Genomic DNA, 27,016 nt, shown 5'->3' with positions numbered 1-27,016 from the left:
TCCGGCTTTTTGGAGCTTGCCTGGCTTCCGTTTTCAGAATGGGCAGTGAACTGGGGTGGGCTATGATGCTTCGGCTCTGTGTGGGGGCTGACCAGTGAACTGCTCGCCTGACAGGCACACCCATTTCTTATGATGTCCCCAGAATAACTCCATCCCGTATATGGAACCCTCCAGAATTTTGAGAGAGAATGGCTTTCTCTCACATCTGTCTCTAATTGACCTGGCTGCCACCTTCTCCACATTTCACTGGTCACCCAGGGTCCTGCTGAACCCACATCTTAAACATCTGGAATCAGCCTCCTTCTCTCCAGAACCCTGCAGTACTCCTCCGGCCACCAGTCCGCTTTGCCGTCCCTCCTTCAGTTGTCTAGATGGCCTCCCTGGAGGCCTCCCCCCTTCTCATGTTGTATCTTCTACTTGCCCCAGGTTCCTGTGGAAAGAAGGAAAAAAGGAAAGAAGGAAGGAAGGAAGGAAGGAAGGAAGGAAGGAAGGAAGGAAGGAAGGAAGGAAGGAAGGAAGGGAGAAAGAGAAAGGAGGGAAGGAGGGAAAAGAAAGGAAGGAAGGAAGGGAGAAAGAAAGGAAAGAAAGAGAGAAATAAAGAGACAGAGATGGCTGGGCGCCATGGCTCACGCCTGTAATCCCAGCACTTTGGGAAGCCGAGGTGGGTAGACCACCTGAGGTTGGGAGTTTGAGACCAGCCTGATCAACATAGAGAAACCCCATCTCTACTAAAAATACAAAATTAGCCCCGCGTGGTGGCACATGCCTGTAATCCCAGCTACTCGGGAGGCTGAGGCAGGAGGAAAATTGCTTGAACCCAGGAGGCGGAGGTTGCAGTGAGCCAAGATCACACCATTGCACTCCAGCCTGGGCAACAAGTGCGAAACTCTGTCTCAAAAAAAAAAAAGAGAATCACCTGTCAGTTTTAAACTCTTTCAGCTAAAAGATAAATTCTTTGTTTGTTTGTTCATTTAAGACAGATCTCACTCTGTCGCCCAGGCTGGAGTGCAGTGGTGCAATCTCAGCTCACTGCAAGCTCCGCCTCCCGGGTTCATGCCATTCTCCTGCCTCAGCCTCCCGAGTAGCTGGGACTACAGGCGCCCGCCACCAAGCCCGGCTAATTTTTGTATTTTTAGTAGAGATGGGGTTTCACCGTGTTAGCCAGGATGGTCTCAATCTCCTGACCTCGTGATCTGCCCGCCTCAGCCTCCCAAAGTGCTGGGATTACAGGCGTCAGCCACCGTGCCCAGCTATTTATTTTAATCTTAGATAGGGCCTCACTCTGTTGCCCAGGCTGGAATGCTGTGGTGCGATCATGGCTCACTGCAGCCTCAGCCTCCTGGGCTCAGTTGATCTTCCCACCTTTGTCTCCCAAGTAGCTAAGACTACAGGCACATGCCACCACGCCCAGCTAATTTTATTTTTTGTACAGATGGGGTTTCACCATATTGCCCAGGCTAGTCTCAAACTCCTGAGCTCAATCAATCTGTCCACCTCGGCCTCCCAAAAGTGCTGGAATTACAGATGTAAGCCACCGCATCCAGCCCAAAGCAGCACATTTTTATTATCTTACAATCCTGGGGTCAGAAGTCTGAAATTAGTTCTTACTAGGTTCTAAAATCAAGGTGTGCACAGGGCTGGTTCCTTCTAGAGGCTCCAAGGGAGAATCCATTTCCCTGCATTTTCCAACGTCTAGAGGACACCTGAATTCCTTGGCTTGCGGCCCCTTCCTCCACCTTCAAGCCAGCAGTGCAGCCTCTTCCAGTCTCTGATTCTGACCCTCCTGCCTCCCTCTTATAAGGACCCTGTGATGACATTGGGTCACCCAGATCATCCAGAATGATATCCCATCTCAAGATTTTTTTTTTTTTTTTTTTGAGACAGAGTCTTGCTCTGTCACCTGGGCTGGAGTGCAGTGGCACAATCTCAGCTCACTGCGAGCTCCGCCTCCTGGGTTAATGCCATTCTCCTGCCTCAGCCTCCCGAGTAGCTGGGACTACAAGCGCCCGCCACCACGCCCGGCTAATTTTTTGTATTTTTAGTAGAGATGGGGTTTCACCATGTTAGCCAGGATGGTCTCGATCTCCTGACCTTGTGATCCACCCGCCTTGGCCTCCCAAAGTTTTTTTTTGAGATGGAATCTTGCTCTGTTGCCCAGGCTGAAGTGCAATGGCACGACATTGGCACACGGCAACCTCAGCCTCCAGAGTAGCTGGGACTACAGGCATGCGCCACCACGCCCGGCTAATTTTTATATTTTTAGTAGAGACGGGGTTTCACCATATTGGCCAGGCTGGTCTCAAACTCCTGGCCTCAGGTGATCCACCCGCCTCAGCCTCCCAAAGTGCTGGGATTATAGGCATGAGCCACCATGCCTGGCCCATCTCAAAATCTTTAACCAGGTTGGGCACAGTGGCTCATGCCTGTAATCCCAACACTGGGGGGCTGAGCGGGAGTTATCACTTGAGGCCAGGAGTTCAATAAAACCAGCTTGGGCAACATAGTGAGACCCCATCTCTATTTTTTTTTTTTAATTAGCTGGGCATTATGTCTATAGCCCCAGCTACTCAGGAGGCTAAGCCAGGAGGATCGCTTGAGCCTAAAAGTTTTGAGGCTGTAGTGAACTGTGATCGTGCCACTGCACTCCAGCCTGGGTGACAGGGCAAGACCCTATCTCTTAAAAAAAAAAAAAGACCCTTAAGCCTGCTGTGTGAGGTACCATATTCATGGGTTCCAGGGTATCAGGACATGGAAATCTCTGCGGGGGATCCACCAATGTTTTCTGATAAGGGCTTGATAGCAAATATTTGGGGCTTTGTAGGGTACATGGTCTCTGTTGCCATGTACCCTACATGATATAATGTCCATGGCCTGATGCAAAACAAAAGCCTGGGGCCCTTCAATCATAAACCACAAAGAACTTCAGAACGGAGACAGTGGAAAGGCAGGGCCCCGCGTGATGCAGTTTGCACATCCATGAGGCAGGTCCTGTCTGCACAACTTCCGCCTCTATGACAGCTCAAGAGCGTCCCCTGGCCACACACAAAGGAGAGGCGTGGCTGTGTTACTGTCAAACTTTATGGACGCTGAAACTTGCATTTCATGTAATTTTCACATGTCACAAAACACTATTGTTATTTTTCCAACTGTGGAAAAATCACTCTTGGCTCACGGGCCACCGGAAAACAGGCATGGGCCGAATCGGGCTGTAGTGGGCTGACTACGTGGGCTATGGGATCACATCAGAGCTTCTCTGCCCGACTTTCCAGGGCTCAAGGCCAGTGCCACCTCACTGTGATCTCCCCTCCGAACCGGCACCCCTGCTCCCCGAATGATCCTCCCTGACAAATTTGTGCCGTTGCTCCTGCCATTCCCTGTCTGGAATTCCCCACCTCTCTTCTCTGCCCAGCCGACCCTTCCTCATGGATTAATGTGGCCCCAACACTGCCCTCCGTGGGAGGCAGATCTGTGCCCATCCCTTGTCATGCTGGGTGGATTTATGTGTCCACATTTCCATCTCTGCCTCAGGGCAGTGATGTCCTCTAGAGCAGGGACTTGGGTTCATTCAGTTTCTGTGTCTCCTGACCTCCTGGACTCACAACACCTTGTGCTGAAGGAACAGACGGACTGAGAGGGACGGCAAGAATATCCCGAACTACTGTGGCCAATTCCTACTCCCCAGGATCAAGACTATGCTTCTGATTAAAAAAAAAAAGCAAAACAGAGCCAGAAGTGCTGGCTCATGCCTGTAATCCCAGCACTTTGGGAAGCCAAGGCAGGTGGATCACTTGAGGTCAGGAGTTCGAGACTAGCCTGGCCAACATGGCAAAACCCCATCTCTACTAAAAATACAAAAAAATTAGCCGAGCATGGTGGTGCGCACCTGTAATCCCAGCTACTTGGGAGCCTGAGGCAGGAGAATTGCTTGAACCCGGGAGGTGGAAGTTGCAGTGAGCCGAGATCTTGCCGTTGCACTCCAGCCTGGGCGACAAAAGCAAAACTCCATCTCATAAAAAACTAAAAGTGTAATCCGCTATCAGCGGAGGTTGCAGTGAGCCTAGATTGTGCCACTGCACTCCAGCCTGGATGACAGAGACAGACTCCATCTCAAAAAAAATAAATAAAAAGGCAAAACCAGATAAGAACTTCCTATCTCACAATCAGAGCAGGCAAATAAAGATCTTTGAGACCAAGCAGACCCGGATTTTGTTTTTTTAGAAAATTTTTTTAGAGACAAGGTCTCGCTGTCACCCAGGCTGGAGTGCAGTGGCACGATCATGGCTCATGGCAACCTCAAACTTCTGAGCTCAAGGGATCCTCCCACCTCAGCCACCTGACTAGCTGGGACTACAGGCACACGCCAGCACGCCTGGTTTTTTGTTTTTTTTTTTTGAGACGGAGTCTCGCTCTGTCATCCAGGCTGGGGTGCAGTGGCACGATCTCGGCTCACTGCAAGCTCCGCCACCCAGGTTCACACCATTCTCCTGCCTCAGCCTCCCCAGCAGCTGGGACTACAGGCGCATGCTGCCACGTCCAGCTAATTTTTTGTATTTTTAGTAGAGATGGGGTTTCACTGTGTTAGCCAGGATGGTCTCGATCTCCTGACCTTGTGATCCGCCTGCCTCGGCCTCCCAAAGTGCTGGGATTACTGGCGTGAGCCACCGCGCTCAGCTGCCTGGTTAAGTTTTAAAAATTTTTGTAGAGATGGAGTCTTGCTTTGTTGCCCAGGCTGGTCTCAAACTCTTGGCCTCAAGGGATCTTCCTGCCTCAGCCTCCCAAAGTGCTATAATTACAGGTGTGAGCCCCAGCACCTGCCCCTGGTTCCAAAGATTGTAAAAGTGGGTTATTTTAGTTCTCACAGTGCCCTCAGGAAGTGCGGTTGACCCTTGAACACACACTCCCCCAAAACTTAACCACCAATAATAGTCCGCTGTCGACCAGAAGCCTTACTTATAATATACACAGTCCATTAACACATATTCTGTATTTTATTTGTATCATATATTTTTATGATAAAGATAGAGAAAACAAGATGTACTTTAAAAAATCATTAGGAAGAGGCCAGGCAAGGGGGCTCATGCCTGTAATCCCAGCACTTTGGGAGGCCAAGTCAGGCAGATCACCTGAGGTCAGGAGTTTGAGACCAGCCTGGCCAACATAGTGAAACCCCATCTCTACTAAAAATACAAAAATTAGCTGGGCATGGTGGCGGGCGCCTGTAATCCCAGCTACTTGGGAGACTGAGGCAGGAGAATCACTTGAACCCAGGAGGCAGAGGTTGCAGTGTGCCAAGATCATACCACTATACTCCAGCCTGGGGGAGACAGCAAGACTCTGTTTCCAAAAAAAAAAATCATTAGGAAGAGAAAATATATTCATCTTTCATTAAGTGGAAGTGGATCATAATGGTCTTCATCTTCGTCATCTTCACTCGGAGTAGGCTGAGGAGGAGGAGGAGGAGGAGGAGGAGGGGTTGGTCTTGCTGTCTCACAGGTGGCAGAGGTGGAAGTAAATCCAGCTGTAAGTGGACCTGTGCAGTTCAGACCCGGGTTGTTCAAGGATCACCTGTACTGTGATCACCCTCATTTTATTTATTTTATTTTTTGAGACGGAGTTTCACTCGTCTCCCAGGTGGAGTGTAATGGTGTGATCTCGGCTCACCGCAACCTCCGCCTCCTGGGTTCAAGCGATTCTCCAGCCTCAGCCTCCCGAGGAGGTGGGATTACAGGCACCCGCCACCACGCCCAGCTAATTTTGTATTTTTAGTAGAGACAGGGTTTCTCCATGTTGGTCAAGATGGTCTTGAACTCCCGACCTCAGATGATCTGCCTGCCTTGGCCTCCAATGTGCTGGGATTACAGGCGTGAGCCACCACACCAGCCTTATTTTATTTTTATTTATTGGAAACAGAGTCTCGCTCTGTTGCCCAGACTGGAGTGCAGTGGCGCCACCTCGGCTCACTGCAATCTCCCCCTCTCCGGTTCAAGTGATTCTCCTGCCTCAGCCTCCAGAATAGCTGGGATTACAGGTGTGTACCACCATGCCTGGCTAATTTTTGTATTTTTAGTAGAGATGGGGTTTTACCATATTGGCCAGGCTGGTCTTGAACTCTTAGCCTCAAATGATCTGCCCACCTCAGCCTCCCAAAGTGCTGGGAGTACAGGTGTGAGCCACTGCATCTGGCCCACCCCCATTTTAGAGATGAGGAAGCTGAAACTCAGAGAGATTAAATGACTTGCCCAAGGTCCCACAGCTGGTGAGGGCAGACCCTTTCACAAAAACAAAAAAAAGAAAAAGAAAAAAAGAAAAAAAAAGGAAAGAAAAGAGCTATTGATGCTGGGTTTGGGGGCTCACGCCTGTAATCCCAGCACTTCAGGACACCAAGGTGGGTGGATCACTTGAGCTCAGGAGTTCGAGACCAGGCTGGGCAACATGGTAAAACCCTATCTCTACAAAAAATACAAAAATTTAGGTGGGCACGGTGGCACGCACCTGCAATCCCAGCTACTTGGGACGTTGAGGTCGGAGGATAGCTTGAGCCCCGGAGGTTGAGGCTGCAGTGAGCCAAGATAGCACCACTGCACTCCAGCCTGGACAACACAGTGAGACCATCTTTAAAAAAAAAAAAAAAAAAAAGGCCGGGTGCGGTGGCTCACACCTGTAATCCCAGCACTTCGGGAGGCCGAGGCAGATGGATCACAAAGTCAGGAGATCGAGACCATCCTGGCTAACATGGTGAAACCCCATCTCTACTAAAAATACGAAAAAATTAGCCGGGCGTGGTGTCAGGCGCCTGTAGTCCCAGCTACTTGGAGGCCGAGGCAGGAGAATGGCGTGAACCCGGGAGGTGGAGCTTGCAGTGAGCCGAGATCACACCACTGCACTCCAGGCTGGGCGAGAGTGCGAGACTCTGTCTCAAAAAAAAAAAAAAAAAAAAAAAAGCTATTGGTGATCTAAAGATCTAAAGAAACAACATTTCAGTAGCAATGAGCACTTCTGGTACCCCAGATCCTGGTTTTCTATATCATTCTCTACCAAAAGGAACCAGGGCCTCCACCTTGGAGATATGGCTGCTTCTAGGACGAAGGGCAGAAATATACAAAATAGGCCTGCAGCATTTTGTGTTGCCACAAAGTTTAAGGAACTGCTTCGAATAAAACGAACAAACAAAAAAACCACTGAAAAACACATTGATTGGAATATGTCAAAGGGCTACAGAAGCCAAATTAAAGAGTGGTAGACGGCCAAAGCTGGAACAGTTTGACTGACAAAATACAGTAGTATTGGGTTATAACACAAAGCATAAAATAAACATCCAGGCCGGGCACGGTGGCTCACGCCTGTAATCCCAGCACTTTGGGAGCCTGAGGCAGGCAGATCACTTGAGGTCGGGAGTTCGAGACCAGCCTGACCAACATGGTGAAACCCTGTCTCTACTAAAAATTACAAAATTAGGCCGGGCGCAGTAGCTCACGCTTGTAATCCCAGCATTTTGGGAGGCCGAGGCGGGCAGATCACGAGGTCAGGAGATCGAGACCACGGTGAAACCCCGTCTCTACTAAAAATACAAAAAAATTAGCTGGGTGTGGTGGCGGGCACCTGTAGTCCCAGCTACTTGGAGAGGCTGAGGCAGGAGAATGGTGTGAACCCGGGAGGCGGAGCTTGCAGTGAGCCGAGATCACACCACTGCACTCCAGCCTGGGTGACAGAGTGAGACTCCATCTCAAAAAAAAAAAAAAAAAAAAAAAATTACAAAATTAGCCGGGCGTGGTGGCACATGCCTGTAATCCCAGCTACTTGGGAGGCTGAGGCAGGAGAATCTCTTGAAGCCGGGAGGCGGAGGTTGTGGTGAGCCGAGATCATGCCACTGTACTCCAGCCTGGGCAACAAGGGCAAAACTCCATCTCAAAAGTAAAATACAATAAATAAATAAATATCCAGCATTCCATCCTGATATAATTCAATGACCTAATAAGTGGGGGAGAATGAGAAAAATCTCCCATGTGGAAGGATTCTAGAAAACTTATGTTTCAGCTGTGGACAAGCTTAAAAAATAATAATAATTTATGTAGGGCCAGATGTGGTGATGCAAATCGTAACACCAGAAGTTTGGGAGGCCAAGGCAGGAGGAGTGCTTGAGGCCAGGAGTTCCAGACTAGCCTGAGCAACATAGTAAGATCCCACCTCTACAAAAAAACACAAAAAGTAGCCAGATGTGATGACGCGCACCTGTAGTCCCAGCTACTAGAGAGGCTGAGGCGGAAGGGTCTCTTGAGCCTAGGAAGTTGAGGCTGCAGTGAGCCATGATCACACCACTGCACTCCAGCCTGAGCAACACAGCAAGACTCTGTCTCTAAAATTAAAAAAAAAAAATTATGTAGACAGTCTACCCTTAAAGAAATAGAGTATAACCTTCCATAACTTAGATGTGGGCTACACATAGTGACTTCCTTCCACACTATTAAAAAAAAAAAAAAAAAAAAGAGGGCTGGGCACGGTGGCTCATGCCTGTAATCCCAGCACTTTGGGAAGCCGAGGCGGGCGGATCACGAGGTCAGCAGTTCAAGACAAGCCTAGCCAACATAGTGAAACCCCATCTCTACTAAAAATACAAAAATTAGCTGGGCATGGTAGTGGGCACCTGTGATCCCAGCTACTCAGGATTTGAATTAATTCGAATTAATTTTGAATTAATTAATTTGAATTAATTAAAAACTTACGCTCAGTTTTTTTTTTTTTTTTTTTTGACATGGGGTTTTGCTCTGTTGCCCAGGCTGAAGTGTTGTGGCATGATCACAACTCACTGCAGTCTCGAACTCCTGGGCTTGAGGAATCCTCTCACCTCAGCCTTTCAAGTAGCTGAGACTAAAGAGAACGAGACAGGTGGATCACCTGAGGTCAGGAGTTCAACACCAGCCTGGCCAACATGGTGAAACCCCGTCTCTACTGAAAAATACAAAATTAGCTAGGCATGGTGGTGCACACCTGTAATCCCCAGGCTGGAGTGCAGTGGCACAATCTTGGCTCACTACAACCTCTGCCTCCCAGGTTCAAGCAATTCTCATGCGTCAGCCTCCAGAGCAGCTGGGACTACAGGTGCATTCCACCACATCCAGCTAATTTTTGTACTTTTTTTAGTAGAGATAGGGTTTCACCATGTTGGCCAGGCTGGTCTCGAACTCCTGACCTCAAGTGATCTACCTGCCTCTGTCTCTCAAAGGACTAGGATTAGAGGCGTGAGCCACAGTGCCCGGCCGGGACCCTGTCTCTTTAAATAAATAAATAATACATTTGATAGGATGTACCCTTGATATGGTGTGATTAAAATGGTACTTTATTTCCTTGATCTTGCTGCCAAAAACGTGTCATCCCACTCTTACGAGAAAAACTCCAGATAAATTCCAAAAGAGGGACACTCTTACCAAAATACCTGACCGGCACTCAAAACTGTCAAGATCATCAAAAACTAGGGAAGTCTGAGAATCTGTCACAGCCAAGAAGAGCCTAACGAGATAAGAGAACTAAAAGTGAGATGGACTGGCTGGGCGCGGTGGCTCATGCCTGTAATCCCAGCACGTTGGGAGGCGGAGCAGGTGGATCACTTGAGGTCAGGAGTTCAAGATCAGCCTGGCCAACATGGCGAAACCCCGTCTCTACTAAAAACACAAAAATTAGCCAGGCATGATGGCGGGTGCCTGAAGTCCGAGGTACTTAGGAGGCTGAGGCGGGAGGATCACTTGAACCCAGGAGGTGAAGGCTGCAGTGAGCCGAGATCGCGCCACTGCGCTCCAGCCTGGGTGACAGAGCCAGACTCTGTCTCAAACAAAAAAAAAAAAAAAGGGAGATAGTCTCCTGGGTGGGATCCTGGGAGAGAAAAAAGACACTAGGGCAACACAAAGGAAGACTAAATAAACTCTGACCTTCAGTTAATAGCAAAGTATCAGTATTGGTCCCTTAACTGCAACAAATTATCATTATTAATTTGTTACCAATATGTTACTCATTTGTAACTAAAATATGTTACTAATAGAGAATAATGGTAACTCTGTTTTTTTGTTTGTTTGTTTTTAACACAGGGTCTGGTGGCTCATGCCTGTAATCCCAGCACTTTGGGAGGCCAAGGCAGGTGAATTACCTGAGGTCAGGAGTTGGAGACCAACCTGGCCAACACAGTGAAAACCCATCTCTACTAAAAATACAAAAATTAGCTGGGTATGGTGGTGGGCGCATGTAATCCCACTACTTGGGAGGCTGAGGCAGGAGAATCGCTTGAACCCAGGAGATGCAGATTGCAGTGAGTCAAGATCACACCACTGCACTCCAGCCTGGGCGACAGAGCGAGACTTGGTCTCAAAAAAAAAAAAAAAAAAAGGACAGGGTCTGGCTATGTTGCCCAGGCTGGTCTGCAACTCCTGGGCTCAGAGATCCTCCCACTTTAGCCTCCCAAGTAGCTGGGATTATAAGTACCTGCCACTGCGCCAGGCCTGGTAACTCTCTACTACTACTTTGGCAGCATTTCTGTAAATCTAAAATTTTTCCTTTTTTTTTGAGATAGGGTCACACTGTCACCCAGAATAGAGGGCAGTGGTGCAATCACAGCTCACTGTAGCGTTGACCTCCCAGGCTTAACCAATCCTCCCACCTCAGCCTCCCCAGTAGCTGGGAGCACAGGTGTGTGCCACTACACCCAGCAAATTTTTTAAATTTTTACTAGAGATGGGGGTCTTGCTATATTACCTGGGCTGGTCTCAAACTCCCGGCCTCAAGAGATTCTGCTGCCTCAGCCTCCCAAAGTGCTGGGATTACAGGTGTGAACCACTGTGCCTGGTCTACATTTTTCTAAAAAATAAGGTCTTTTTTTTTTTGAGACAGAGTCTCACTCTGTTGCCCATCACCCCAATCTCAGTTTAAAATGTTTCCTTTTCCTTTTTTTTTGATACGGAGTTTGGCTTTTGTTGCCCAGGCTGGAGTGCAGTGGCGTGATCTCGTTTCACTGCAACCTCCACCTTCCAGGTTCAAGCGATTCTCCTGCCTCAGCCTCCTGAGTAGCTGGGATCACAGGCGCCCACTACCATGCCCAGGTAATTTTTGTATTTTTAGTAGAGATGGGGTTTCACTATGTTGGCTAGGCTTGTCTTGAACTGCTGACCTCGTGATCCGCCCGCCTCGGCTTCCCAAAGTGCTGGGATTATAGGCATGAGCCACCGCACCCGGCCTATTTCTAGGATTTCACAGGAGGATGTCCATAAAGCATCTGCCATGAAGGACCCACTTAATTCAGAGGACTTGTCACCACTATACCAACCCTATGCTATCCACTGTAGGAGTGACTAGCCCTATGTGGTTATTTAAATTTGAATTAATTAAAAACTTACGTTCAGTTTTTTGTTTTTTTTTGACATGGGGTTTTGCTCTGTTGCCCAGGCTGAAGTGTTGTGGCATGATCACAACTCACTGCAGTCTCGAACTCCTGGGCTCGAGGAATCCTCTCACCTCAGCCTTTCAAGTAGCTGAGACTAAAGGCCCACACCATATCACCTGGCTTATTTTTTTATTTTTGCTAGAGACGGGAGCTTGCTATGTTGCCCAGGCTGGTCTTGAACTCCTGGCCTCAAGTTATCCTCCCACTTTGGCTTCCCAAAGTGCTGGAGATTACAGGCATGAGCCACCATTGTCTGGTCAGAAAGTCAGTTCTTTAATGGAACCAGCCATGTGCCAAGTACAAAAAAAAAAACAAAACCCTACAAAACACACATGGAGGCCAGGTGCAGCAGCTCATGCCTGTAATCCCAGCACTTTGGGAGGCCGAGGTTGGTGGATCACCTGAAGTTGGGAGTTCAATACTGGCTTGGCCAACATGATGAATCCTGTTTCCACTAAAAATACAAAAAAATTAGCCAGGCATGGTAGCAGGCGGTCCCAGCTACTTGGGAGGCTGAGGCACAAGAATCACTTGAACCCGGGAGGCGGAGGTTGCAGTGAGCTGAGATCACACCACTGCACTCCAGCCTGGGCAACAGTGCAAGATTCCATCTCAAAATAATAATAATAATAATAATAAATAAAAATATAAATATAGGTTGGATGCTGTGGCTCACACCTGTAATCCCAGCACTTTGGGAGGCCAAGGCAGGCAGATCACGAGGTCAGGAGATAGAGACCATCTTGGCTAACACAGTGAAACCCTGTCTCTACTAAAAATACAAGAAAAAATTAGCCGGGCATGGTGGCAGGTGCCTGTATTCCCAGCCACTCGGGAGGCTGAGGCAGGAGAATGGCATGAACCCAGGAGACGGAGCTTGCAGTGAGCTGAGATCACGCCACTGCACTCCAGCCTGGGCAACAGAGCAAGACTCCGTCTCAAAACAAAACAAAGCAAAAAATAAATATATAAATATTAGCCAGCTGTGGTGGTGCATGCCTGTAGTTCCAGCTACTCGGGAGGCTGAGGCAGGAGAATCGCTTAAACCCAGGAGGCAGAGGTTGCTGTGAGCTAAGATCACACCACTGCACTCCAGCCTGGGCAAGAGAGCAAGACTCTGTCTTAAAAAAAAAAAAAAAAAGAGAGAGAGAAAACCCCATGGAGCCAGGGGCTACTGAACTGGACGGTGCTGATACGGAACATGCCCATTATGGTGGGAAGCTCTTCTGGACAGCACTGCGGCAGACAATGAAGAATGTAACTATTTGTTCAGTGCTCTCACCTCCTTTGGGTCCCTCTGCAAATGACACCTCTTCAGCCTTCCCAACCATCCTCTTTCAAACAGCAACTCCCACATTCCCCATGCTCTTTCCCCAATTTACTTTTCTTCTTAGCCTGTTCACCACTTGACGTGGAAATCACTTGGTTTCTCTTCTGACTCCCCATCTAGCACTGCACAGTCTGATGCAGTAGCCAGTGGTAACGTGTGATGGTTGAGCCCTTGAAATGCAGCCAGTCCGACTGGAGATGTGCGGTGCTGTGCTGTGCTGCGGAATATAAGACACATACTAGATTTCAAAAGCAGGCAGGGGCCGGGCGCGGTGGCTCACGCCTGTAATCCCAGCACTATGGGAGGCCAGGGCGGGTGGATCACTTAAGGTAAGGAGTTTGAGGCCAGCCTGGGCAACATGGTGAAACCCCGTCTCTACTAAAAACACAAAAAATTAGGCGGGCATGGTGGCAAATGTCTGTAATCTCAGCTACTTGGGAGGCTCAGGCAGGAGAATCGCTTGAACCCAGGAGGTGGAGGTTGCAGTGAGCCAAGATTGCGCCACTGCACTCCAGCCTGGGCAACAGAGCAAGACTCCATCTCAAAACAAACAAACAAAACCATGCAGGGCAGCCTGGCCAACATGGTGAAACTTCGTCTCTACTAAAAATACAAAAATTAGGCTGGGTGCGGTGCCTCACGTCTGTAATCCCAGCACTTTGGGAGGGCAAGGCAGGCAGATCACCTGAGGTCAGGACTTCAAGACCAGCCTGGCCAACATGGTAAAACCCCATCTCTACTAAAAATACAAAAATTAGCCAGGCATGGTGGCGGGCGCCTGTAATCCCAGCTACTCGGGGAGGCTGAGGCAGGAGAATCACTTTGAACCTGGGAAGCGGAAGTTGTACTGAGCCGAGATACTGCCACTATGCTCCAGCTTGGGTGAGACAGAGAGAGAGTCATCTCAGAAAAAAAAAAAAAAAAAATTAGCGGGGTGTGGTGGCGGGTGCCTGTGATCCCAGTTACTCAAGAGGCTGAGGCAGGAGAATCGCTTGAACCTGGGATGGAGAGGTTGCAGTTAGCTGAGATCCCGCCACTGAACTCCAGCCTTGGCAACAGAGTGGGACTCTGTCTCAAAAAAATAAAAAGAAAAAAAGCATGCAGGAAAGAAAAAGGACACAAAGTATCTTGTATTTTGGAAAGGTAATAGATGCAAAACATCCTATATTTTAAAATATTGACTACATGTTTAAATAATAACATATTCAACCTACTGAGTTAAATAAAACACAATACAACTAACATCACCTGTTTCTTTTTACTTATTTTAAACATGGCTAACAATTTAATCAATTTACATTACATACCTCGCTGACAAATCTGTGGCTTGCTTATACTTTTTTTTTTGAGATGTAATTTCCCTCTTTCACCTAGGCTGGAGTGCAGTGGCAGGATCTCGGCTCACTGCAACCTCCACCTTCCAGTTTCAAGTGATTATCCTGCCTCAGCCTCCCGAGTAGCTGGCATTACAGGCTCCTGCCACCACGCCTAGCTAATTTTTGTATTTTTAGTAGAGACTGAGGTTTCACCATGTTGGTTAGGCTGGTCTCGAACTCCTGACCTCGTTATCTGCCCACCTCGGCCTCCCAAAGTGCTGGGATTACAGGCGTGAGCCACTGCACCCAGCCTGCTTTGTTTATACTTCTATTGCAGTGTGATGACCCAGAATGCTGGTTACTATAAAATTTAACAATTAAATGTTAAATTTAACATTTAATTGAGCTAGGTGTGGTGGCACGTGCCTATAGTCCCAGCTACTTGGGAGCCTAAGGCAGGAGAACTGCTTGAGGTCAGGAGTTAAACCTGTGGGATGACTGCACCTGTGAACAGCCACTGCACTCCAGCCTGGGCAACACAGTGAGACCCAATCTCTAAAAAGCTTTCCTAGGCCGGGTGGTGGCTCATGCCTGTAATCCCAGCACTTTGGGAGGCCCAGGTGGGTGGATCACTTGAGGCCAGGAGTTTGAGACCAGCCTGGCCAACATGGCAAAACCCCATCTCTACTACAACTACAAGAATTAGCTGGGTATGATGGTGCATGCCTGTGATCCCAGCTACTTGGGAGGCTGAGGCACGAGAATCACTTGAACAGGGAGGCAGAGGTTGCAGTGAGCTGAGATCACGTCACTGCATTCCAGCCTGCACAGCAGAGTGAGACCCTGTCTCAAAAAAAAAAAACAAAAAAAAACTTTTCTAAGAAAATATGATTAAAAAAAGAAATAGGCTGGGCACCGTGGCTCATGCCTATAATCCCAACACTTTGGGAGGCCAAAGCAGGAGGATCACTTAAGTCTAGAAGTTTGAGACCAGCCTAGGCAATACAGCAAGACCTCATCGCTACAAAAAAAAAAAAAAAAATTAGCCAGGCATAGTGGCACATCCTGCAGTCTCAGCTACTCAGGAATCTGAAGCCGGAGGATTGACTGCCTGAGCTGGGGAAGCTGAGGCTGCAGTGAGCCGTGATCACACCACTGCACTCCAACTTGGGTGACAGAGTGAGATCCTGTCTCAAAACAAACAAACAAACAAACAAACAAAAACAAAATGGTAGGCCAGGCACAGTGGCTCACGCCTGTAATCCCAGCACTTTGGGAGGCTGAGGCGGGCAGATCACGAGGTCAAGAGATACAGATCATCATGGCCAACACGGTGAAACCCCGTCTCTACTAAAAATACAAAAATTAGCTGGTTGTGGTGGCACAGCGCCTGTAGGCCCAGCTACTGAGGAGGCTGAGGCAGGAGAATCGCTTGAACCTGGGAAGCGGAGGTTGCAGTGAGCCGAGATCACGCCACTGCACTCCAGCCTGGAGACAGAGCGAGACTCCATCTCAAATAAATAAATAAATAAATAAATAAAAATAAAAAGACTATTATTTTCAGATCATAAAAAAAAGAAAAAATTAGGCAGAGTGCAGGCATGCCTGTAATCCCAGCTCCTTGGGAGGCGGAGACAGGAGAATCGCTTGAGTCCAGGAGTTCGAGACCAGCTTGGGCAACAGAGCCAGCGCCCATCTTTATATAAAAAAAATTAAACATGTAGCTTGCATGTATTTCTACTAGGGCATTCTAGGCCAGCGCTGGCTTAGAATGTTAGCCCAATAAGACCAGGTATTTTTTTTCTGCTCACTGCCCATACAGTGATTGACACACAGTAGGCGCTCAATGACATTTTAATGAATGAATGAGATGCTGAGCCTTCGGGAACTAGCTTGCTCAAAGAGCCAGCACCGATGGAGCGCTGACCACGTTCCATGCCCCGCCTCCTCAGCGCACCAGAGAAGGAAACTGAGGCCTGGCAAGGTGACGTCAGCTCCTGCCCAACGGCACGTAGTGCGGAAACGTCGGGGCCGGGATTCGAACCCAGGTTCTGTACCCGTAACCCCGGCGCGCTGACTGTTCGTTCCTACCTTACTGGGCGGCGGCAGGACAGACAGGTGCGGGACACACGGCGAGCGCTCAACCAGAGGCGCTGCTCCTCAGCCACCGCCTTCCGTCAGCCCCCGAGGGCCGGAACCCAGTTCGCCCCCTCCGCGGCCATCGCTGGCTGCCCGCGTCTCCGCCGGCCACGGAGCCCTTTGCAGGCGGCGCCGACCGGAAGTCCCGCCTCTCCCGCGCGCCCCGGAACGCCGCGACAGCCACGCCGGCCAATGAGCAGCGCGCCGTGGCGGACGTCGGCCAATGGGCTCGCGCGCCGGGGGGGCGTGTCCGGGCCGCGGGCCGGAGCGGGTCGTGCGCGCTGAGGAGGAGCCGCTGCCGCCGTCGCCGTCGCCGCCACCGCCGCCACCGCTACCGAGGCCGAGCGGAGCCGTTAGCGCCGCGCCGCCGCCGCCTCCCGCCCGCCCCGGAGCAGCCCCGGGCCCGCCCGCCCGCATCCAGGTGAGGCGGTGGGGGGGCCTTCGGCGTCGCCCGACGGGGTAGGCCGCGGCAGGCCTGAGCTCGCCTGGCCTGGCCGCGGGGCGCCCGCGGGCCTGCACCGGCCGAGGCCCAGGCCGCGCCGGACCGGGGGAGGGGACGCGCGCGGGGGCCGCGGCGGGCGGGTCGGGGCGGGCCGGTGTGGGCGCCGGCGACAGGCCCCAGGGCCGGATTCCTCTGGCGCCTCGAGGGACGGGCGAGGGGGATACGGCGTGGGCATGCGCCGGGGGGCCGGGCTGCACGGCCGGGGGCCTCGGTCGCCTTGGAAGCCCGGGCTCCGGGGGCGGGAGAGTGGGGCCAGCGACGGGGGAGCGCGGGGAACGCTTTGAGCGCGCAGAGGTCACGGCCCACGGGCTTGCTCCCCCGGGAAATCCCACAGATTCTTTTGTGGTCGTTGTCAGAACACCGCGGCCGGTGCGAGGTCCTTTGAGAAGTGTGCAAACCCTTCAGTAGATACACGGGAGTCCTGGGGAAAAAAAAATCTAAACTGCATCTTTTTTTGAGCGCCATCTCTAACAAAGCTGTTTGTGGGGCGTGGGACGTTAGGATTTGTAAAATATGTGTGTGTGCCTGTTGGAAACACAAGCTGCACACAGTTGAACAATGGGGGATGGATGCCCTTCCTTCCTTTTCCGGTGCTCTGGGCTGCGGGGCTTGTTAAAATGGGTTTTGGTCCCTCCTGTGTGCAGGGCAGGTGAAGAAGAACTTCTGCACAACTTGTGCACGGGCTTCCCGTGGTGGGACTTGAGCCCCCTTGCTAGAAAGTGTTCATCTAAGATCCGGATGGCCAGAAGTGGGAAGATGAGGAGAATGATCTGTCCAGAGCAGGGTTTCTCAACGTTGGCCCTACTGATGTTTGGGGTCAGATAGTTTTTGGTTGTGGTGGTGGTGGGGGCTTCCCTGTGCAACGTAGGAAGTTAAGCCGTATTCCTGGCCTCTACCCACGAGATGCCAGCAGTTTCCCCATGCCCCAAGTCGTGAGGATCAAAAGTATCTCCAAACATTGCCAGATGGCCCGGGTTGCGCGGGAGGGGTCTCAGGTGAGAACCATTACTGAACTAAATGCTCTTCCTCCAAAAGTTCTAATGCCCTGAGAGATGCTTCCAAGACCTCGAACAAGCTTGACTCTGTTGAGCCTTAGTTTTCTTATCTGTAAAATGGGAAGGACAAAAGTGTGGTGCAAATTGAAGAGGGTAGGAAGCCCTTTGCGTTGTGCGTGGTCTGTGCCTGGTAGGCACTGAATAAATGATGTTATACATAACCACCAGTATTTATTGAGGATTTACTATGTGCTTGACACTTTGTGGACGTTTGTCTGCAGTCCTTGAGGCAGGTGATGTTATAATTTCCATTAATTTCCATTTCAGAGATGAAGAAACTGAGGCTTAGATGGGTCACTTGATATGACCAGTCTCATGCACTAAAGTGGCCGTGCCAGGGTTTGAACTCGGGCCCTCTGAATCATAACCACTCGATTGTGCTGCTCCTATAATCACAAGGCTCCAGGGCACTCCACTCAGTTGTCATCGAATATTTTCTGTGTGCAAAGTTCTGTGCTGGGATCTGTTATCAAATTCTGCAACTTCGAGGCCCACGAAGAGGTTGAGATACATGAACGTCTCCAAATGTGGAAGGAAATAATACTGTTTATGTTGATGCATTGGTTTTGAGCAGACAGAGTTTCAGTCTGGATGTGTTGAGTCTGAGATCATGGTGCTATTTATTTTTTATTTTTTATTTTTTTGAGACGGAGTCTCGCTCTGTCGCCCAGGCTGGAGTGCCGTGGCGCAATCTCGGCTCACTGCAAGCTCCGCCTCCCGGGTTCACGCCATTCTCCTGCCTCAGCCTCCCGAGTAGCTGGGACTACAGGCGCCCGCCATCACACCCGACTAATTTTTTGTATTTTTAGTAGAGACGGGGTTTCATCGTGTTAGCCAGGATGGTCTCGATCTCCTGACCTTGTGATCCGCCCGCCTCGGCCTCCCAAAGTGCGGGGATTACAGGCGTGAGCCACCGCGCCCGGCCCATGGTGCTATTTTTTTTTTTTTTTTTTTTTTTTGAGACAGAGTTTCACCTTTGTTGCCCAGGCTGGAGTGCAGTTGTGCCATCTCAGCTCACTGCAACCTTCACCTCCTGGGTTCAAGTGATTCTCCTGCCTCAGCCTCCCAAGTAGCTGGGATTACAGGCAGCCGCCACCACGCCCAGCTAATTTTTTGCATTTTTAGTAGAGATGGGATTTCGCCTTGTTGAGCAGGCTGGTCTCGAACTCCTGACCTCAGGTAATCCACCTGCCTTGGCCTCCTAAAGTCCTGGGATTACAGGTGTGAGACACCGCGCCCGGCCCATGGTGCTATTTCAAGTAAAAGAAATGAAAGAATTATGAAAAAACTGTTTATGAAAAAACAAATTATGAAAATTTCTTGCCTCTCTCACTCTCCGCTTCCCGTCTCTTCCCTCTTTCCACACTCCAGCAGTTCTGTTCTGTAAATGCACATCTAATTGTATCTCTTCTGATTTAAAATCTTTGCGCAGAAAAAAGACACGTTTTCTTGACCTCTCTGGTGGCTTAAAAGATAAAGCTAGAAGCCCTTAGTTTGGAGTGCCAGTTGCTTCACACCCTAACCCTCCCCGCCCCTGCACGTAGACCCCAGACTCTAACCCTCCCTGCGTGTTGCAGCCTCCACCTGGAGACAGATCTCTTCCACCTGGAGATCCGTTGCTTATGCTCCGTGGCAAAGCTCACTGGCCGTTTGAAGCCTCGTCTGACTGCCACTCTTCCTCCACCCGCACCGGAATCAACTGTTCCCTCATTAGTGTTCTCATCCCATTCAGTTTATTGAATCGAGTTTAAGGCTGAATGGCGAGAGAAGCGCAGCGCCCGGCTTGCGCCCCTAGGTGGCAGTAGCGAGGCGGTGCGGCCGACCCGAGCTGTGGGTCAGGGGAAGACCGACGGAAGCCAGCCTGTGGGAGGGAAGTGAGGCTCGCTCCCTCCTCTGAACGGCTCTCCCTGCTCCGCTGCTGTGTCCTGGGCCCCCGCTAGGCTCTGGAGAGTGTGCATGATGTCTGTAGGTCATCTCAGCCCACTCTGATGAGTGCTGTGAGAGTTATGCCCTGGCTGATGTGGAAGCCCAGAAAAGGGACCTGGGTGGGCACAGGACAGCCCAGAATGCTTCCTGGAGGAGAGGAGGCAGTAGCGGTGGGGAGGAGCTAACCAGGCAAAGACAATAGGGTGGGGCTTTGTAGGGTACAGCCAAGCCCGTAGGTGGGAACATCGCAGTGTTGAGAGAACATCATGTGTTCAAAGAACCACGTGGGTTCTTTAGGGGCAAGAAGGCTGAAGTGGGTAGTGGTGGCAGGAGTGCTAAGGTGTCCACTGGGCAGAGGGCTTGGCTGTTACCCTGCAGCTAGGCCAGGGGTGGCTACTGAGCAGTTTTAGTTCACTGCTCACCCTGGTGGAGAGGCTGGGAGGAGACAAGGAGAAACCAGTCACAGGCTATTGCGGTACTGCGGTGGACTCGTAATGGCTGAACCGCTTGAGGGTCAGGACTGGGACTGCTTCTTTATTTTGTATGCCTGATGCTTTGCTCTGTGCCTGGCATGTGGTTGATATTTTGTCTGTGCCAGGGAAAGGAAAGATTGGCAAACTACTCAGAAGTGACTGGATCCAGGTACCTGTCAAACAGACATCTGTGGCTGGGTGTAGTGGCTCACACCTGTAACCCCAACAGCTTGGGAGGCAAAGGTGGAAGATTGCTCAAGGCCAGGAGTTCAAGACCAGCCTGGGCAACATAGCGAGATCCCATCTCTAAAAAAAAAATTTTTAAGAGTGAGACGTTTATGTCAGGGGAAGGAATCACAGGAGAGGGAACAATCCTGAACAGGTGGATGGCCAGACTCATGTCACCATGAACAGAAACAGGCAGACTCAAGGACGGGGAGTGACTAGGAGCAAGAATATGAAGCTGGGTTTAGAGGCACTGAGTTTGAAATCCCACTTAGGAGTCGGTCTAGCAGGAGGTGACAGGAATCTGAATAGGGATGGTGGCAGAGAGGTGGCAGGACAGTGAGAGATCTCACATGTCAAACTGGCAGGACATGGTGCTTGTTTAGGTCCAAGGGATAGAGAGAGGTGGCTTGGGGGACAGGTGGGGCTATGCCACCAAATGAAGTAATTCAGGGGGCGGAGGCGGTTTGAAGAGAAGGCAAGGACAGGAGGAGAGGAGATGAAGGTGTTTGTAGCTGCAGACAGGGAGGTTGGGGAGACATACATTCACCTTGATTTTGTTCATGAAGTGGGACTAGAGACAGGTACTCACTGTACCAGGCGCTATGGAGCAAGGGGTGACATCCCCAGTGGAGGAAGCTGAAGCTCTGGGAAGGGGAGCGACTTCTGCACAGTAATTCAGCCGATGAACAGGAGACTTAGTGCCCAGCTCAGGCCTGCCAGGCTCCAGAGCTCAGGGTTTTTTCCTGCCATGCCCTGTTGCTTTGCACTTCTGTGCGAGATCCCTGCAGTGGCCTTTGGCCTTGACCAGCCAGAAAGAAGCCAGAGCTCTTAGCAGGGCTGTGGGGTGCCTGGACTGGGCCACAGGCCAGCCACACCTGACCTGCTTCTGCCCCAGGCTTCTCAGCCTGGCTGAAAGGGAATTGTCACTTAGCTGGAGCTGCTCCAGCCAGGCATCCTGCCCTTCTGTGGGCCATGGGCAGGGGCCTGGAAGAAGCTGGTGCCATGTCTACCTGAGACCTCGCCTTGCGTGGCATTTATAACTGGGTCAGGTGGTGCTTTGGGTTTTTTCTGGCAGCAGAGCATTTCCTGAATGACCTAAGCCTTTTTTACCTTGAAGACTCGGAATGTTGCATCTGGAAAGGACCTTAAACATTATTGGGTCCAAGCCCTGTCAGATGATGTGTGAAGTGTCAAGATTGAGCCTGAAGTTAGATTTGACTGTTCTAGTTTTGCTCTGGCTCAAGTGGTTTAGAATACCTGCTCCGTCATGATGCAATGAAAGTGATTCTCTTGCATGCCTGATGGAAAGCAGCCTCACTGCTTCATTCTTTTGCTGTCACACATAAAGACGCACACATCTCTCTCCCCTGGATATGCGCTACATGATCTACAGATGTGAACAACATCACTGATGTCACATAGACAACCAGAATTGTTTAAAATAGTGCATTGGAGTCAAAAACCTTCAGAGATCATCCAAACAAGACTTCTCCCAGAGGCCAGGCACCGACGGTGGCTCTCACCTCTAAGCCCAGTGCTTGGGAGGCTGAGGTAGGAGGATCACTTGACGTCAGGAGTTAAAGACCAGCCTCAACAACATGGCGAGACCCCCCTCTCTACAAAACATAAAAAAGCGGCGAAGCGTGGTGGCTCATGCCTGTAATCCCAGCACTTTGGGAGGCCAAGGCGGGTGGGTCACCTGAGGTCAGGAGTGCGAGAGCAGCCTGGCCAACGTGGTGAAACCCTGTCTCTACTAAAAATACAAAAATTAGCCGGGCGTGGTGGCAGGTGCCTGTAATCCCAGCTACTTGGGAGGCTGAAGCCGGAGAATCGCTTGAACCTAGGAGGCGGAGGTTGCAGTGAGTCAAGATCGTGCCACTGCACTCCAGCCTGGGTGACAAAGCAAGACCCCCCTCTCTACAAAACATAATAAAGCTTAGAACTACATAGAGGACTTAGTAAGACTGCGTAGTGACACGCACCTGCAGTCATAGGTACTTGGGAGGCTTAGGTGGGAGGATCACCTGAGTCCAGGAGGCCGGGGCTGCAGTGAGCCGTGATCATGCCTCTGCACTCCAGCCTGGTCTGGGAGTCAGCAGCCTCCTGTCCTACTGTGTGACACACCCTGGGTTTGCCTGGGAACTCTTAGATGGCAATGATATAACCTGGGCCCTCAAGGTTCTCGCCATTGACACTGGTCATTGAGTGTAAGGCAAATAATGATAGGGGTGGTTGGGACAGTAACAAAGGTTTACAGCAATGGCATGGAGGCACTGAGAACTAGAGTAAGTAACCTGTTGTCCTGGAGGAAGGTGGCCTTTTTTTTTTTTTTTTTTTTTTTTTTTGAGACAGTCTCACTCTGTTGCCCAGGCTGGAGTGCAGTGGTGTGATCTTGACTTACTGCAACCTCTGCCTCCCGGATTCAAGCGAGTCTCCTATCTCAGCCTCCTGAGTAGCTGGTACTACAGGCATGCACCATCACACCCAGCTAATTTTTGTATTTTCAGTATAGACAGGGTTTCACTCTGTTGGCCATGCTGGTCTCAAACTCCTGACCTCAGGTGATCCGCCTGCCTCGGCCTCCCAAATTGCTGGGATTACAGGCATAAGCCACCACACCAGGCCAGGAAGGTAGCTTTTTGAAGATGAGCCAGCCTGGTGTAATGGCTCTCACCTATAATCCCAGCACTTTGGGAGGCCCCGGTGGGAGGATGACTTGAAGCCACCATGGGCAACAAAATGAGACCCCTGTCTCTACAAAAAAATTTAAAAATCAGCCGGGTATGGTGGCACACACCAGTAGTCCCAGCTACTTGGGAAACTGAGGCAGTTCGAGGCTGCAGTGAGCCGTGATTGTGCCACTGCACTCCAGTTTGGCAGCAGAGCAAGACCCTGTCTCAAAAGAAAAATAAGTAAAAATCAAAGTGAGCTAGGAGGCCAGGCATGGTGGCTCACACCTGCAATCCCAGCACTTTGGGAGGCCAAAGTAGAAGGATCACTTGAGCTTGGGAGTTCAAGACCAGCCTGGGCAACAAAGCGAGACCCCCCATCTCTTAAAAAAAAAAATACTAATTTTAAAAAATGAGCTGGGAAGTGAAAGAGAGGACACTAGTGCCCTGCAGAGGGAACAGCCAAAATAGAGGCCTGTAGCATATTGGCAAGAAGCTGGAGTGAGCGGGAAGGGAGGGTGGCGACTGAGGCTGGAGAACCACCTGGGTCCGATTGTGAAGGGCCTTGCCAGTTTGACAGTTGCACTGTCATGACAACTTGAAGCCTGGCCCTGCCACTTATTAACGGCATGCCTGACCGTGAGCATCATTGCGTGACCGCCGAGCCTCAGTGGGTGGTGACCACTGACAGGGAAGACCAGAGGGGTGAGCATCTTGATTGCAGGACAGTGCAGGCCTTGCACCTGGAGAGACAGAAGTGGCTATGACTTGGGAGTCATTGACAATTGAGTGGTGACAAGGCCTGGTTGTGGTTGGAGCTTGTGGGATAGAAGCTGATTTGGCCCAGGATTGATGATGCAGATTTGGAGAAGGTCAAGGGAAGGGCCTCCAGAGAGTGGGGTGGGGGCCCAGAAATGCCATGAAACTGCTTTGCAGGGCAGGTTGTTGGTTTCTCCCGTGTTGCTAGTTGACCAAGAACTTGACCTGCAGGGGCTGCTCAGCCTTGACTCAGAGTGTCAGGAGGAACAGGGCCGCAAAGCAGAAGTTCTCTTTTTAAACCTTTTAAAGTTTATTTTTATTGTGGCTTTGTTGTTGTTTTTGAGGCAGGATCTCACTCTGTCGCCCAGGCTGGACTGCAGTGGCGCAATCATAGCTAACTGCAGTGTTGACCTCCCAGGCTCTAGTGATCCTCCCAGCCAAGCCCCCTGATTAGCTGGGATTGCATACAGGTGTGCATCACCATTCCTGGGTAATTTTTAATTTTTTTTTTTTTTTTTGTAGTGATGGCATCTCTCTGTGCCGCCCAGGCTGGTCTTGAACTCCAGGCTTAAGCAGTCCTCCCACCTTGGCCTCCGAAAGCGCTGGGATTAAAGGCACGAGCCGCCACACTCAGACAATTTATTTTTAAATTTGCATGTAGGAAAATTCATTCTTTCGAGTAGAGTTCTCTGAGTTTTGACAAATGGATAAAGTTGTTTGATTACCACCATAATCAAGATTGGAAAGTTCGCTCTCCCACAAACAGAAATGCTCCCTCCTCCTGTCCCTGTGTAATCAACTTTTTCCCTCACTCCCTAACCCCAGCGACCACAGATCCATCCCTATGGTTTTGCCTTTTCCAGGAAGGCACAGAAATGATGTGGCAAGGTGTATTTGAGATTCACACAAGCAGCATGAATTGGTGGTGCCTTTTATTGCCAGGTAGTATTCTGTTGTATGGTGTATCCCAGTTTATCCATGAATGGCTTGAAGAATATTTGGGTTGTTGTAGTTTTGGATGATTATGAATAATGCCACTCTGCACATTTATATACAGATTTTTGTGTGAACATAGATTTTCCTTTCTATTGCCTTAATACTATGAGTAGGATTGCTGGATCCCATGCTAAGTGTATATTTCACCATAAGAAACTGCCAATCTGTTTTCCAAAGTGGCTGTCACATTTCACATTTTTGCATTCCCACCAGCAGTGTATGAATATTCTGGCTTCTCCACATCCCTGCCAGCACTTGACATTGTCTGTTTTGTTGCTGTTGGTTGTTTTTGTTTTATTTTGCTTTAGCCATTCTAATAGGTGGGTAGGGGTGTCTTGATGTGGTTTTAATTTGACTAATGATGTTGAGCATCTTTTCATGTGCCTGTCCGCCATCCATATATATTCTTTGGTATAGTATCTGTTCAAATCTTTTGCCATTTTTGAAACCAGGTTGTTTGCTCATTATGTTGTTTTTGGTTTTTGGAGATGGAGTCTGGCCCTATCGCCCAGGTTGGAGTACAGTGGCGCAATCTCGGCTCGTTGCAACCTCTGCCTCCCAGGTTCAAGCAATTCTCCTGCCTCAGCCTCCCCAGTAACTGAGATTACAGATACCCACCACCACGCCTTGCTAATTTTTTGTTGTTGTTGTATTTTTGTAGAGATGGGGTTTCACCATGTTGGCCGGACTGGTCTCAAACTCCTGACCTCAGGTGATCCACCCATCTCGGCCTCCCAAAGTGCTGGAATTTCAGGCGTGAGCCACCACACTGGCCTGCTTATGTTTTGAGAGCTTAAAAAAAAGTGTTCTGGGCCAGGCGCGGTGGCTCACGCCTGTAATCCCAGCACTTTGGGGGGCCGAGGTGGGCGGACGGGCAGATCACAAGGTCAGGAGATCAAGACCATCCTGGCTAACACGGTGAAACTCCGTCTCTACTAAAAATACAAAAAATTGGCTGGGTGTGGTGGCGGGTGCCTGTAGTCCCAGCTACAGGCTGAGTCAGGAGAATGGCATGAACCCAGGAGGCGGAGTTTGCAGTGAGCAGAGATCACGCCATTGCGCTTCAGCCTGGATGACAGAGCGAGACTCCATCTCAAAAAAAAAAAAAAAAAAAAAAGTGTTCTGGGTTGGGTGAGGTGGCTCACGCCTATAATTCTAACACTTTGAGAGGCCGAGATGGGAGGATCACTTGACACCAGGAATTCAAGACCAGCGTGGGCAACATAGCGAGACCCCATCTCGACAAAAAATAAAAAATTAGCCAGAAGGCTGAAGCAGGAGGATCGCTTGAACCCAAGAGTTTGTGGCTGCAATGAGCTATGATTATGGCATTGCACTTCAGCCTGGGCAGTGGAGTGAGACTTTGACTCAAAAAAAAAAAAAAAAAAAGTGTTCTGACTACAAGTCCCTTTTGCAAATGTTTACTCCAGTTGGTGGATTTTAATTCTCCTAGCAGTATCTTTCACAGAGCAAAAGTTTTAAATTTTAATGATATCCAGTTTATCCATTTTTTTTTTTAATGAAGTGGGCTTTTGGTGTTGTGTCTGAGAAATCTTTCCCCAGCCCAATGCCACAAAGATTTTTCTCCAAGAAATTTTATATTTTTACATTTTAAAACAGAGGTCGGCAGATTTTTTGTGTATGAAGAGCCAGATGGTAAATATTCTCAGCTTTTTTGGCCATACGGTTGCTACTACTTAACTCTGTTATTGTAGTACAAAACTATCTATAGACAGACAATACATAAACAAATGAGACAAGCTGTGTTCCAATAAAACTTTATTTATAACAACAGGCAATGGGCCAGATTTGTCCCACAGGTCATGATGTGTGTTTCAGAAGGTCCACTTTTCCCAGACCTAGAGGATACCACACTGTGGACAGTAAGCCTGGGGCAGCCATTGTCCATCTCACCGTCTGTGAAAGCAGAATGAGGGAAAAAGCAAAGTAGATGCCTAACTCTTAGAGAAAGGGCGAGGAGAAGGAAAGGTAAAGGAAAAAAGAGGAAGAAAGAAGGGAAATGCTTGAATTACATTTTGAGCAAGCTTCAATGTGCATTTTAATTCTTCAGAGTTAACCCTTGTGGTCTGTTTGGATCAGCTTCCAGCAAATGTTTTTGTCTGTTTGTTTGTTTTTGAGTCAGTGATCTATTTTAAAATCTCATGGCCACAGATGGTGTAACAGACACGTGGAGTTTCTCA

General features: G+C 49.7%; 2 protein-coding genes across 4 annotated transcripts in view; one reads left to right on the top strand and one right to left on the bottom strand.

The window, feature by feature from the left end:
- The window catches only part of CCL25 (C-C motif chemokine ligand 25), a 64,126-nt gene extending 47,772 nt beyond the window's left edge, over positions 1-16,354 (bottom strand). The window contains exon 1 of one of the 3 annotated variants that reach the window (XM_063615952.1): positions 16,160-16,354. The gene's annotated coding sequence lies outside the window, so the exon portion shown is untranslated. The remainder of the gene's footprint in view (positions 1-16,159) is intronic. The other 2 variants (XM_063615953.1, XM_063615954.1) reach the window with 2 other exon arrangements.
- Positions 16,333-27,016, top strand: part of ELAVL1 (ELAV like RNA binding protein 1) — a 43,869-nt gene continuing 33,185 nt past the window's right edge. The window contains exon 1 of the mRNA XM_055236263.2: positions 16,333-16,628. The gene's annotated coding sequence lies outside the window, so the exon portion shown is untranslated. The remainder of the gene's footprint in view (positions 16,629-27,016) is intronic.

The sequence above is a fragment of the Symphalangus syndactylus genome, chromosome 13, assembly GCF_028878055.3.
Source record: "Symphalangus syndactylus isolate Jambi chromosome 13, NHGRI_mSymSyn1-v2.1_pri, whole genome shotgun sequence".
NCBI classification, from domain to species: domain Eukaryota; kingdom Metazoa; phylum Chordata; class Mammalia; order Primates; family Hylobatidae; genus Symphalangus; species Symphalangus syndactylus.
Note: the sequence above shows the minus strand (reverse complement) of the source record. Positions and strands in the feature narration are given on the sequence as shown.